At 42.5% G+C, this 13,784-nt stretch overlaps 1 pseudogene; it reads right to left on the bottom strand.

Annotated features, from left to right (window-relative positions):
- Nucleotides 1-13,784, bottom strand: part of LOC132112997 (phosphorylase b kinase regulatory subunit beta-like) — a 75,105-nt pseudogene that overhangs the window by 46,039 nt on the left and 15,282 nt on the right.

Raw genomic sequence — 13,784 nt, 5'->3', positions numbered from 1 at the left:
CAGGGCTGTAAAATAAAACAATAAAAAACGCACGCCAGGTCTACACCGGACACAAGTGGAACGATCCAACAAAAGACAGCAGAACCCAGTGATGGATACACTGGACACGATCCCCATCAGTGAACTGATGCTCTATCTGTTCATGATGAAATGTACTGATACTGTGTTCAGATGATTTGACTATATAGAGGGATGTCATCAAGTTTAGACACACTTTTCGCTGTGGGGCACAGATGACAACTTTCGTGTCCGGTGTAGACACACAGAAAGTCGCTGCTCTATTTACAAATAAGTTCAAAAAAAAAAAAATCTAAACCAGTGGCATAACGAGATGGAAATATAAACTAGAAAATATATTAACAGGTCCTCCGTCCATGACACTGACTCACTGCGGAGCTGGCAGTTTTAATCTGAACAGCTCTTAAAACTGAGTGGATGGTTAGATGCATGATGGGCTAGTATTAAAAAAAATAATAATAAATAAAGGTCTTTCCAGCATTAAGGTAATAACAGTACTGTTTTTTTAAATCATCTTGTTGCAGTTATAAATTTGACTGCTAAATGAATGCTAAAGAACTATATTAAAACTTGTTTTGTTAAAATTTCTTCGTCATTTGAATATTGATTTAAAAATCGGTTTAAATCATAAATCAGATTTTTTTTTCTAAAATAAAAAAAACTGGGATTTTTTTTTAGGCCATATGATATTACCCTACTTTAAAAGCAAGTAAAGAAGGTTCCCTTTAAAATCACTTCAGTTGTCAATTACTAAAGCTTTTTTTTTACATTGTGTGAATGATGTTGATTATAATGAGAGAACTTGAGTTTAATCGTGAGGACGTTTTATTAATTCTTTAGAGTTTCAAAGATTTAATCGTGCCGGTTTAATTTTATTTGTTTATTGTTTTAGGCAAATTAGGCATAAATAATGGGAACGAAATTATACAGTGCTTCACATTTAAACATGCAACATTTCTGATTTTTGTGTGAATAAACCCATTATTAGCCAAAGGATGTCAGCAGTACCTGATTTCCAAACAAGTTGAATCCATTGATGGATTCCAGAGCTGCTTTGGCTAGTCCCAGCGAGCTAGAAAACAATGGATCAGATTCACAGTCACAATGAGCATCTCCTTTTAAAGACAAATTAAGTATTGCACTTGCTTTTGAACACTTTTCACGAAAGGAGAACTAAGCTCTCATTAAATACTGCTGAAATCCAAAGCCATTTTCATCCATGAAAGACTCCTTTGAGGTTAAACAAAGCTAATAATTTCTGCAATTTTTTCTTCTTCAGCCACTCAGTCTTACAATTGGAGCACAAGATTAAAGCTAGGTGTGCTTAGCAATAAATAAAAAAAGTACCCAATTGCTATTGGTGAAGAAAAATCAATATTGAAAACGAGCAAACTGAAAGGCATTGGAGATAATTCTAAATTGAAAAGAGCATGAAAGAATCCAGCTCTGCTCCATGCATCTCTTCCCAACAAAACCATCAGCTACGATCACAATCAAGCTGCAAGAGGTTGAGACACTATTGATTTTCTGCCTGGACAGAAAGCAAACATGCTCAGCCCCAGATATACTGGTAAAATCTGACAATGATGCTGACAGACTATGCCGCTTTTACATTCAAACTGGTAAAGCTAAAACTTACAAAACTGGATAATGTATAAAAAATGAGGGGGAACCATCTGCTGTAATGTGTTACTATAACTGGCTCTGTATTGGTGACGGTTGGTCTGGTCTTTGTAATTGGATGAAATGCCCTTTATTCTCATTTTAATTAAATGGAAAGTTTCTGAGAGAATTTCAAAAGAAACTTTTAAACAGGCCTCTTGAATGGTCATGAATTACAGCCCTCTGGAGTTCTGTGACTTTACCCAAAATCTGGCACTGTTTCAATAGATCTAAAAACAGCAACATCTATTTCCTTTGTGCTGGGCCGGAGTACACTGATTTAAAACATTTATCACATCTCATTCTGAGCTCCATCCACAGCAATCCAACAACTCTCTTTACTCTGTACACAGAATAATCATGTTAGAAGAATAAACTCATTAATTACTTATGAGAAACACATTTGCTTCAGCTTTTTATTTGTTTTAGCTTGCAAAAATGAATATTTACATTTATATTCATTTTGCACAGGCTCTTATAAAACAAAGATAGATGTGATGTTCATTAATGTAAAAAGCACAGGTTTACTATCTTAGTTTTAGAGAGAACATCACATCATATGTTATTTTAAACAAGTATTTCTTCTTTAAATGTCAAGCCTAAATTTTCAGTATCATTACCCCAGTCTTCAGTTTCACATGATCCTTCAGAAATCATTCAAATATGCTGATTTGCTGTTCAAGAAACATGCATTATTATTTTTTTGTTGTTGATATCAAAATTTAAAACAGTTGGGTACATTTTTTCAGGATTCTTTGATGAATAGAAAGATAAAAAATTCTATGTATCTGAAATAAAAAGATTTTTTAACATTATACACTATACCATTCAAGGGTGTAGAGTCAGTAAAGTTAGGAGAGAAGTTATAGAAATTAATACTTTTATTTTGCTGATGATAAAGACATTTATAATGTTTCAAAAGTTCTCTTACGAGAGCTCTCTCGTACTGCGTCTTAGCTAAGACGCTACGGGAAAAGTCTCTTTTCACGAAATACTGAAGCAAAAAATTATCCTTAATTTTGTATTTTTGTAAAGCGCATTTGCAGCAGTACACAGCCATAGGCGAGACAGCTCGTTCGCTCATTGGCTTGTTCTGCGGCAACTGCACAGCCTATCGAGCGCAGGCTGATGCAACATCAGACCAATAACAACACTTCGTGCCCTTCTTGCCACTTCCCGCCGAAACGGGTGTGGCCCAACCTATAAAAGGAGCTCGAAAAGGCTGACTCACCTGATTTTTCATCTCTTCAGCGAAGCTCACGCATCGCTGGATCACGGAGGAAGCAAGCGCCGTCTGAAAGAGCATATCAGCAGGACGAGCCATTCTGAAGCTGCTGGCATCGCCGCCTTCCACTGCCGTTCCTGCTGCGCTATCCGGCGCCCATATCCTTTACATCCTTAATCTGTTATATCCTGTGTGTGTGTTCGCCCTGCGACGCACATTCACAAAAGAGCTGCGTCTTTTTAAAGATGCCCTCCTGCGGCTCGTGCAGAGCCCCGCTCAGCGAAGGAGATCGTCACGTCATCTGCGTCTCCTGTCTGGGTGAGGACCATGCAGCGCTCGCGCTCGCTGACGGCGGATGCCCTCATTGCGAGTTAATGCCTATGGTGACTCTGAGGACTCGCCTGGCATCCTTCTCGAAGCCTGCATCATCCGCTGCGCCGCAGCGCCGTAAGAAGCGCCACTCGCAGCGCCTACCAGAACCGCCTCCAGCTCGGCCGAGCTCGCCGGTTCCCTCCGCTTCGCCGGCCTCCCCTGCATCGCTTCCCGATGTTCAGCGTCCGCTGCTTGCCGACGCATCATCTGAGGAAGTGGATCTCAGGCCCGCGTCGGAGGAAGAAGACACGTGCTCTCTGCTTGCTTCGGGCAGTGAGGGTTGGGCGAGCTCCGTGGATCTCGCGCCCGCTGCTCAGAGGCCCGGCAGACGGGGGGATATCGATAAGGAGCTGATGCGTGTACTCTCGCTGGCCGCGGCGAGCCTCGGCCTCGAGTGGTCTGCACCAGCGCCAGCCTGCACGAGTGCCCGCTTGCCTGCACACAAAAGCCGTTATCGCAGCTACCCAGATGTTTCACAAAAAGAGTGATTTTTCTGGTGTTCCGGCCACGGCCGATGGTGCTATAAATGTAGTGACTATGCCCACTCCTCAGTGCCCATCTCAACATAATGACGACTCAAGTCGGTCGTGCACACTGCATAGTAAACGTGACCACCCCTCAGTGCCCACAATTACTATGTCACACGCGTCATGTGGTTTCTGTAAAAACGAAACCCGTGCACGCTCGTCCGGCCACGGCCGATGGTGCTATAAATGCAGTGACGATGCCCACTACTCAGTGCCCATCTCCACATGTAAGTACAGCCCTGCACACAGGGCTAGCGCACATAAGATCGACACAGTCGGTTAAGCGCCGGGACGGGGTCGAGGAAGAGCGATCTGCCCGCTGTGATCAGCGCGCTCCCCGCCTCAGATGCGCAGCACACTCGAGCGCCGCCGTTGCCCAGTCAACAGAGCGCGCTTCGCATCCAGCCCTTAGCCATTCATGCAGATGCATGGTCAGCGATTCCAGGGGTTTCGGATTGGGTGCTAGGCATTATAAAGAGAGGCTACTCGCTACAGTTTTCTTGACTCCCACCGCGCTTTTCAGTGCGCATCAAAACTACGGTCAAAACAGAAGTAGCACACATACTTCGGGCCGAAATATCAAAACTGTTGAGCAAAGGGGCTGTAGAGCCTGTGTCTCAAGCTCAAAGCGAGCGGGGGCTGTACAGCAGATACTTTCTGGTGCCCAAGAGAGACGGGGGTCTCAGGCCCATACTGGATCTAAGACAGCTGAACAAGGCATTGATGAAACGCAGTTTCAAAATGCTCACGACCAGGAAGCTCCTCGCGCAGATTCGCAGAGGGGACTGGTTCAAGTCAATAGATCTGAAGGACACGTATTTTCAAATACAAATAGCATCAAACCACAGGTGATATTTGAGATTCGCCTTCGAGGGCCAGGCATACCAGTTTACAGTCCTGCCATTCGGCTTGTCCGTAGCTCCTCGTACGTTTACGAGGTGCATGGATGCAGCGCTCGCTCCTCTCAGACTCAGAGGCATACGAGTGCTGAATTATTTGGACGACTGGCTAGTTCTGGCCCAATCACGAGCGGAGCTCGTGGACCACAGGGCCGTTTTACTCGATCACCTCGAGAAGCTCGGCCTCAGTGTCAATTGGGCGAAGAGTTCGCTGAACCCCAGTCAGACGATCCTGTTTCTGGGTATAGTTCTGAACTCGTGTTCCATGACGGCGCGGCTGTCACCACAGCGCGTGATGGGCATTCAGCGCGCAGCGAGTTCTTTCCGCTGCGGCGCGACCGTGTCGCTCAAACACTGTCAAAAGATGCTGGGCCTCATGGCCTCTCCGGCTCTGCAGCTGGGCCTGCTCCGCATGCGCCCCCTACAGTTCTAGCTGAAGGCTCGGGTGCCGCGCAGAGCGTGGGCGTCTGGCCGGCTGCATTTCAAGGTCGATCAGAGCTGTGTTACGGCTCTAGCACCTTGGACAGCGAACAGCTGGTACCGATAAGGTGTAAGCCTGGGGACTTCCCCGAATGTGAAGATGGTGTCGACGGACACCTCCACTTCGGGATGGGGAGCGCTGCTCGAGGGCAGACCGTCCTTTGGCCTATGGTCAGAACGGGAAAAGCTCCATCATATCAACTGCCTGGAAATGCTGGCAGTGGAGAATGCGCTGACGCGCTTTTGTCCCCATATCAAGGATCACCACGTCGTAGTCCGTTCGGACAACATGTCCGTGGTGTCCTACATAAATCGCCAGGGCGGTTTCGGGTCTCGAAACCTGTGCAGGCTGACGGAACGCCTCCTGGTTTGGGCTCAGCGCGTCGTGAGCTCGCTGAGAGCAGTGCATGTGCCTGGGCTGCAGAATCTGGGTCCAGACAGGCTGTCCAGAGACAATGTTCCTACGGGCCAATGGTCTCTACACCCGCAAACAGTCCGGCTGTTGTGGGAGAGATTTGGCAGGGCGGAGGTGGACCTCTTTGCGTCCCACGAAAACGCTCACTGCCCCGCGTTCTTTTCCAAGAACGAAAGCGCGCTGTCACGGAGATGGCCGTGCTGCCTGCTTTATGCTTTCCCTCCCGTCTCCCTCCTTCCGCAGGTGATAGAACGGGTGAGAGAAACGAAATGTTCAATACTGCTTGCAGCACCTCTTTGGAAGAACCAACCATGGTTCCCAGATTTGATGCAGTTAGCAGATGTCGCCCCGTGGCCGGTACCGTTGAGGAGGGACCTCCTCTCGCAGACCAGGGGCTCGATTTGGCACCCTCAACCGGAGTTGTGGTCCCTCCATGTGTGGGCGCTCAACGGTTACCCGCTGATCTCGCAGTGGGAGTGCTAAATGCCATCACTCAGGCTAGAGCTCCGTCGACACGACGTCTGTATGCCTCGAAGTGGTCGGTGTTCTCCAGCTGGTGCACAGCTCGAGGTTATTCACCCCTTAGTTGTGAGGTGACGGAGGTCCTCTCCTTCCTACAGGAGCTGTTGGATAAGGGCAGAGCCCCATCCACGCTCAAAGTTTATGTGGCGGCCATCGCGGCGTTTTCTGAAACGGCGTCCGGTCAGTCAATAGGAAGGAACGATTTAGTCATCCGGTTAATCAGAGGAGCTAGGAGGCTGAAGCCTCCCAGACCTCCGTCAGTCCCTATGTGGGACCTTGCAGTGGTTTTGGAGGCCTTGAAGGGTCCCCCTTTTGAGCCTATCCAATCGGTTAGCCTTCAGCATCTGTCGTTCAAGACAGTATTCTTGTTGGCTCTCGCTTCGGTGAAGCGTGTGGGTGATTTGCACGCGCTCTCGGTGAGCCAGTCGTGCTTGGAGTTTGGGCCCAATGACTCAAGGGTCATACTCAAACCTAGGCACGGTTATGTGCCGAAATCCCTCAACACACCGTTTCGGGCTCAGGTTATTGCCCTGTCTGCCCTGCCGGTGTCAGGGGAGGATGGAGACTCGAGTCTTCTTTGCCCTGTCAGGGTTTTAAGAGCTTATGTGTCTCGTTCTGCTGCCTTTCGGCAGACGGAGCAGCTGTTTGTCTCGTTCGGTGGACGTTCCAAGGGAATGACGCTTCCAGGGGCCTTCAGTGCCCGTTGGGCGTCAGAGCACACTCCACAAGAGGCGTCGCCTCGTCGTGGCCGTGGTCTACTGGGATCTCCTTGCAGGATATATGTATGGCGGCAGGTTGGGCCTCGCCGTCTACATTTATCAGGTTCTATAACCTGGGGGTTCCCGCCTTGCAGGCAAGGCTGCTGTCGGTATAGTCGAATCAGGGCCCTGAGGGGAATTCTGAGTTCACGAGCGCTATGCGCTGCCGACTGTTATATGGGCAGTATTGCGTAAGACCCGCATTGCCACATTAGTCAGGCCTTGCCTCGGCTGTGTGATGTCATATTGCCGCATCTATGGATGCTGCTAGATATGGGACGGAGGGCTTTTTCCCTTTTCTGTCCTGGACTCTCTGTGAGTCCCTCAGGTGACTGTGCACTGTAAATCCTGGGCGTTGCTTCAGGTTTATTGGTGTGTGATCCCTGTGCGCACGGCGTTTTACATTGGGTTCCCGTAGCGTCTTAGCTAAGACGCAGTACGAGAGAGCTCTCGTAAGAGAACGTACTCGGTTACTAAACGTAACCTCGGTTCTCTCTAGAAGAGCGAACGAGTACTGCGTTCTCTGCCGTGCATACGATTCACTCTGGTTCGCTTCGGCGATGAAATAAATCAGGTAAGTCAGCCTTTTCGAGCTCCTTTTATAGGTTGGGCCACACCCGTTTCGGCGGGAAGTGGCAAGAAGGGCGCGAAGCGCCCTTATTGGTCTGATGTTGCATCAGCCTGCGCTCGATAGGCTGTGCAGTTGCCGCAGAACAAGCCAATGAGGGAACGAGCCGTCTCGCCTATGGCTGTGTACTGCTGCAAATGCGCTTAACAAAAATACAAAATTAAGGATAATTTTTTGCTTCAGTATTTCGTGAAAAGAGACTTTTCCCGTAGCGTCTTAGCTAAGACGCAGTACTCGTTCGCTCTTCCAGAGAGAACCGAGGTTACGTTTAGTAACCGAGTACGATTTTTATTTCAGATAAATGCTCTTCTTCTGAACTTGCTATTCATCCAGAAAACCTGAAGAAATTCTACTGTTTTCATAATAACAATAATAATAATAATAAATAATAAATGTTTTTTTTGAGCAGAAAACCAGAATATTAGAATGATTTCTGAAGGATCATGTAACTGGAGTAATGAGGATGTAAATTCAGATTTGAAATCAGAGGAATTAATTGAATGTTAAAATGTATTCAAGTAAAAAAAAAAATTATTATTATTATTTTTATTTTAAATAGTAAAAATATTTAAAAATTGTACTGTTTTCGCTGTATTTTGGATCAAATAAATTCAGGCTTTATGAGCAGAAGAGACTTCTTTAAAAAATCCTACTGTTCACAATCTTCTGACTGCTAGTATATGATTTTCAAACAATGTTGCAATTTGTTGAGTTGTGCTGCTGTAAAGCGCTTCATTGTAGTATACTGTGATTATCATATCCTTAACATTATAATGAGAACACCATTATAATAAAATGCTGTGAATTTTAGAGTGTATTTGCCGTGTTTCTGCATGTTGTTGCGTGAAGAACGAGTCCACAAAAGGAGTTAACTCTGAACCATGCAGAAACATTCGTGCATTTGGGGCATTTTGTGCAGATATCCTTTGAGTTGTAATATTAACGTTATGTTGTATAAACAATTAAGCGAATTCTACATGAGATAAATTATGAGTTTAATCCCATTGATTAAAAACATGCTATCATATGCTACATTCTACTAGTCATCTTCAGCGTGTGCAGCTTAAAACAGAAATGAAGAACATTAATAACTACTGTCATATACATAACTTTATAATGACAGCACTATTGTAAAAAATGTTTTGAATTCTTAGTGTTTCGTTGACATTTAATGTTAACTATCTTTTAATCAAAACATAAAACATTATTTTTGTATCTGCGAGGCGTCCGTTACACATTTTCCCTGTGTGTTAACGTCAGTAATAATGGCTGTCGAATGTCTGACTTGACTCTTGGTAATGTATTTGTAATTTGTATTATGTGTTAGGAGTCACTGCCAATTGACTTCTTAAAAAGCATATTGTCTGGGCAAATCCACAGTCCATACTGTCTGCAGAGCACCAAGAATCATTACTGCAATGGGCTGATAGGAGTTTCTCTATGTGAATCCTCTCAGTTAAGAGTTCAGTAACTCATGGACTCACCCAGAGGAGGTTAAATGAAGTGTCACACTTACTGAATCTATAACCTCCTCAACATGAGCTCAAACTTTCAGATTGTTTTAGGTGCTGGGTTTCATTGATGTGAGCAGCAAACAAAAGTTTGTTATATTTCACAAAGAGCATGACGAATGCTGCCTTAGAACATAGTTAAAAAAAAAAAAATACAGGTTAAGAGAAAAGAAAAATGTTGTGCCTTGTGCACTATTATTCAAATGACAAATGATTTTAGTAATACTCACTGTCTTTGTACAAGACAATCACTTTCAGCTATGAATATTGATGCATCAAAATTAAACATTAAACACATTCAAATTCTAGGTGATACCTATAAGCCAATTAAACATATATATATATAAAAAAAAAACACACAAAATGTGGTTTTCAAACATTTTTGAACTGGGTTGTCCCTATTCTCTTAATGAGTAATAGGCATAATGTTCAATACACCAATCAGAGTGTTATTTCCCATTCCCTTTAGGAGCGAGATGCGCTGGCGCCAGGGTGGATTGCTATTTACATGGCGGAATTTGTTGGCGAAAAAAACGATCTGCTCGTGCGTGAAGTTAAAGCGCGCGAGAAGATCATCTACGACAAGCTGGAATCCATCAAAGCTCATCAGTCAACAGTAAATAAATATCGGTTCAGTATCTCAGTTATCGGGCACATAAACATGTAAATAGCTGGTATCAGTAATAAAAAAAAATCAATATCGTTCGATCACTAATAATATTGCTCAGTAACCAATGTTTACTGATATATTGTGCATCCTTAATTACAAATTATATTGTAGCAGTTTTATTTAATGACAAAGTAATAGAAAGGGAACAGAAAGACAATGATAAACCTTACCTGGAATGCAGTTCTGTGCTTCCATTGTTTTATTTGCTTCCACGCTCCCACATGCCAAAGTCTGGCACACGATGAGCACTCTCCACACAGAACACCAGATTCTGGATGAATGATACCTACAAATATGCAAACATGTCAGGGAAATGTGTCACACCAAGATCTCCAGACATAAGCGCACATCAACAAATATAGGTTTGCTTTGAGACATAGGCCTGCTCTCAAAGATTTTCTAGCCCATGGGTGTTTTTATTTGTCAATACATCAGCATTCCTTCGTGTTACCCATATAATATTCTGATTATACATGAATTTATTTGAATAATGATCCACTGTTTAAAGCAGCTAAAGTAATCCATCACTTCCATGGGTGGCATTGGTAATATCATAAGCCCCTCAACAATTCCCATCCCCAGCACAGAATGAGGCCATAGGAAAAACAAGATGAGGGAAAGAATGATGACTTTATGGTACATAAATGAGAAAATGTTCAAACACCCGGGGAGGCCGGGCTGACAGCGCTTTTAATTTAAAATGAAGAGAACTGAGGGCCCCTAAAGCACGTTAAAATGGGGCACTGTGTAAGGTAAGCGAAAGACCAAATGCAGGGGGAGAAAGGAGAGAGGGATGGCTTGAGCACTTTTATTTTGGGCCTGGACTAAAATGATTAATGTGACGAGCTTTATGGTATCTTAATGAATACCGCTGGCCCGGGGTGGCACTATTTTCCCTCTTCTTCCTTCTTCATCTGCAGAGAGAAAATGCAGAGCAGGAGTGGAACTTTTCTGAGGATGAAGATAGATCAGTCATGGTCGTTCGTGTTTGCTGGATAAGGTGTTTTATTTGAAAATTGTACAGTAACTGCTGAAGCGGCCCTTAGTCTATATGTCTTTCTAATAATAGATTTAAACTATGACATTTCCTAATCACTCATAGGCCAGATATACCTACAGTGATAGCTTAAGAATTAAATGAGCTTCAAAACTAAGACAACACATAGAAGCTGCTCTTTAATGGATGCTTAAACATATCAAATTACTTTAAGTTGCTTCTAGTTCTTTCAAGCAGAAGGAACTACATGCAATATTCTGAAAGATATCAGTCCACAACTCTGACTTGTAATGCAGCCTGGAATTAAGACACCATGTTGACTAATCTGGTCAGAAAACTGGCTAGCCTGAGTTCTCCCAATGGTTTTTCTCCATTTCTGTCAACAATTGAGTTTGGGTTCCTTGCCAAAGTCATCCTTTGGCTTGCTTAGTTGGGGACAGTGTTGGGTAAGTTACTCTAAAAAAGTAATTAATTACTATTTACTAATTACATCTTTAACACTGTAATTGGATTAGTGTATAAATTACTCTCTCCAAAAAGTATTTAATTGGTTATTACTAATTACTTTGTCAATCCTATATAAACCTTGTGAAGTTAATGATACAAGGGTATACATGAAATTATTTTAATTATTACAAATAAATAAAAGATAATTACATAAATTATTCTGTTCACACTTTAGATTACGGTCCATTACTCACTATGTTTATCTGCTTACCTCCAGGGCATCTGAGATAAAGGTGACTTTGAGATTTTTAACACAAACCGTTGAAGTCTGTGAGTCTTATAATGGAGGTGAAGGGACTCATGGCTAAAACATACAAAAAAAATAAAAAATTAAACCCTACGGACACAAAAAGAATGGTCTGTGCAAGAAACTGAACAGTATTTATGTCATTTTTTACCTCTGATTCATGCAATGTCCTAACTGTTCGAACTGTCCTGAGTGCATCCTCCTGAGCAATTTCTCAAGCAGGCGCGTGAGGATTCTTCTTCTTCTTGCTTTACTGTGGATCACAGACTTATAAGTGCATTACTGCCTCCTATCTCTCAAGTGGATCACTGACACTCCTAATTGTAGATAGAGTGTCAGTGGTCCATTTGAGAAATAGGTGGCATGCACTCAGGAAGACTTGCTTAGGATAGTTTTTATGTCATTTTAGACAATTTTTGTTTTGTTTTGTTGTATGTTTTAGCCATGGCTCCCATTCATCTCCATTATAAGACTGACAGACTGTAATGGTTTGTGCAAAAAATCTTCCATTGTGTTCTACTGAAGAAACAAATTCACATATATATTGGATGCCCTGGGGGTAAGCAGATAAACATCAAATTTTCATTTTTGGGTAAACTAGCTATTTAAATAACTATTAACTATGACTTTTGCTTCAATATACCCCTAATTACTGCTTATTAATACTAAATAAAGTAATAAAGTAATTGTTATGTTTAAGAATTGGGTAGGATTTAGAATAAGGTCTTGCAGAATAAGGTTTTGCAGAATAAGACATTAATATGTGCTGTATAAGTAGTAATAATCAGCCAATATAATATTCAGCTAATAACCAGCTAGTGAATTGGAATTGGACACTAAAGTGTTACCATTATTCTACCATTATTCGTTACCATTAAGAATTTAAAGTGAGAAGGGTACATAAAAAGCATGCATTTTAAGGATAGACTATAAATTTTGATGTTAAATCCACTATTGTTTTGCATTGTATATAAATGTTCTACAGTCTATACACAGTATTAAGTCCAATTACATAAGAAGTAGCTGCAATTCAATTACAAAAAAAAAACTAACCTTACATGCTCAGTGGAAAAGTAATTTAATTATATTAACTAATTACTTGGTAACTAGTTGCACCTAACACTTGATATTTGCAAATATTGACTTGAATAAATGGTAACTATTGGATGTGAACTGAACTGAACTGAGTTGGAGTTGAAAATAGGGAATCAATTTTAACCAAATATGTACACTATTAATTTTAAAAGAATTAAACAATTAAAAATATAGATGTAACAAAACTCACAAACAAGCAGAAAAAGAAAATAAAGAATTCCAAAAGTGCAGTATGCGTTGCGAATGCTAGACAGAAAATACCAGCAATTTTACCTGCCTATAAGACCCAGTGACGTCGAAAGCGACCTCTTATGCTGCGTTCACACCAAACGCGAATAGAGCATCTGGCGCAAATGATTTCAATGTTAAGTAAATGTAAAGACGCGTTTACGCGTGTCTGGAGGTCTCGCAGCACGGTTGACGCGAATTCGCCTCATTCGCGCATCTAGTTACAGGAGATTCTGAGTTATGAAAAGGACCATTGCAAGCTGACAGCGACTGGCTTTTGTGGTGGAATATTGGCAGTAATACCCCCACCTTGCGCGGCTGTACCTGAGTGGCATCAGTGCGGTCGGAGCGCGTCTTCTCAACAGCTGGACATATAGTGAATAAAAAACACTGCTCGGGACACCAAAAATGTTGATTGACTTGTTTTCGTGTCCAATAAATTTGTAATGGCCCTAGCCTTTTTGTGCATTTTATTATGCCTGCCTAGTGCCGCCTAGCCTAAGTGAGGGTTACGTTCAATAAAAAAAACACACATGGCCTGTTCTCAAGTCCATTTAAAGTTTCATTTTTTGAACAGTTGTTTGAAATGGATTGAATCATTATTTAAAATAATCTTGGAGATTTTTGAATTGCCTAAATCATAAATGCAGCCGGGTTGAAGCCTGCAGTGATGTTTTTCTTTTGTTATGGCAGCCGTCCCCTCTGCACATATATTTTTTTGAGAATGTTGCACTCCTGTTGCTGTTTGTTATTCTGCACGAAACTTCATGCCAATAAATAAGAAATATTGCTGACTTGAGCGTTTCCAGCGCTCTCTTTACGTTCGTCTGTTATTTGACGATGAAAAAGGAAACGTCTTTTTTTTTGTTAGACATGGAAAATCGATTTTTACAATCAATTCAATGAACGCTTATGTCTTAAAAATCGAAAATGATTTTTTCACAAAAGTGACAGCCCTATTGGAGGATAGCATCACTGTTTTCTCCAGAGCTGAATTTAACTCATTCCAAAATGTATGGATTT

This window comes from Carassius carassius, chromosome 3 (genome assembly GCF_963082965.1).
Source record: "Carassius carassius chromosome 3, fCarCar2.1, whole genome shotgun sequence".
NCBI classification, from domain to species: Eukaryota; Metazoa; Chordata; class Actinopteri; order Cypriniformes; family Cyprinidae; genus Carassius; species Carassius carassius.
This window is presented reverse-complemented; position numbering and strand designations above follow the sequence as displayed.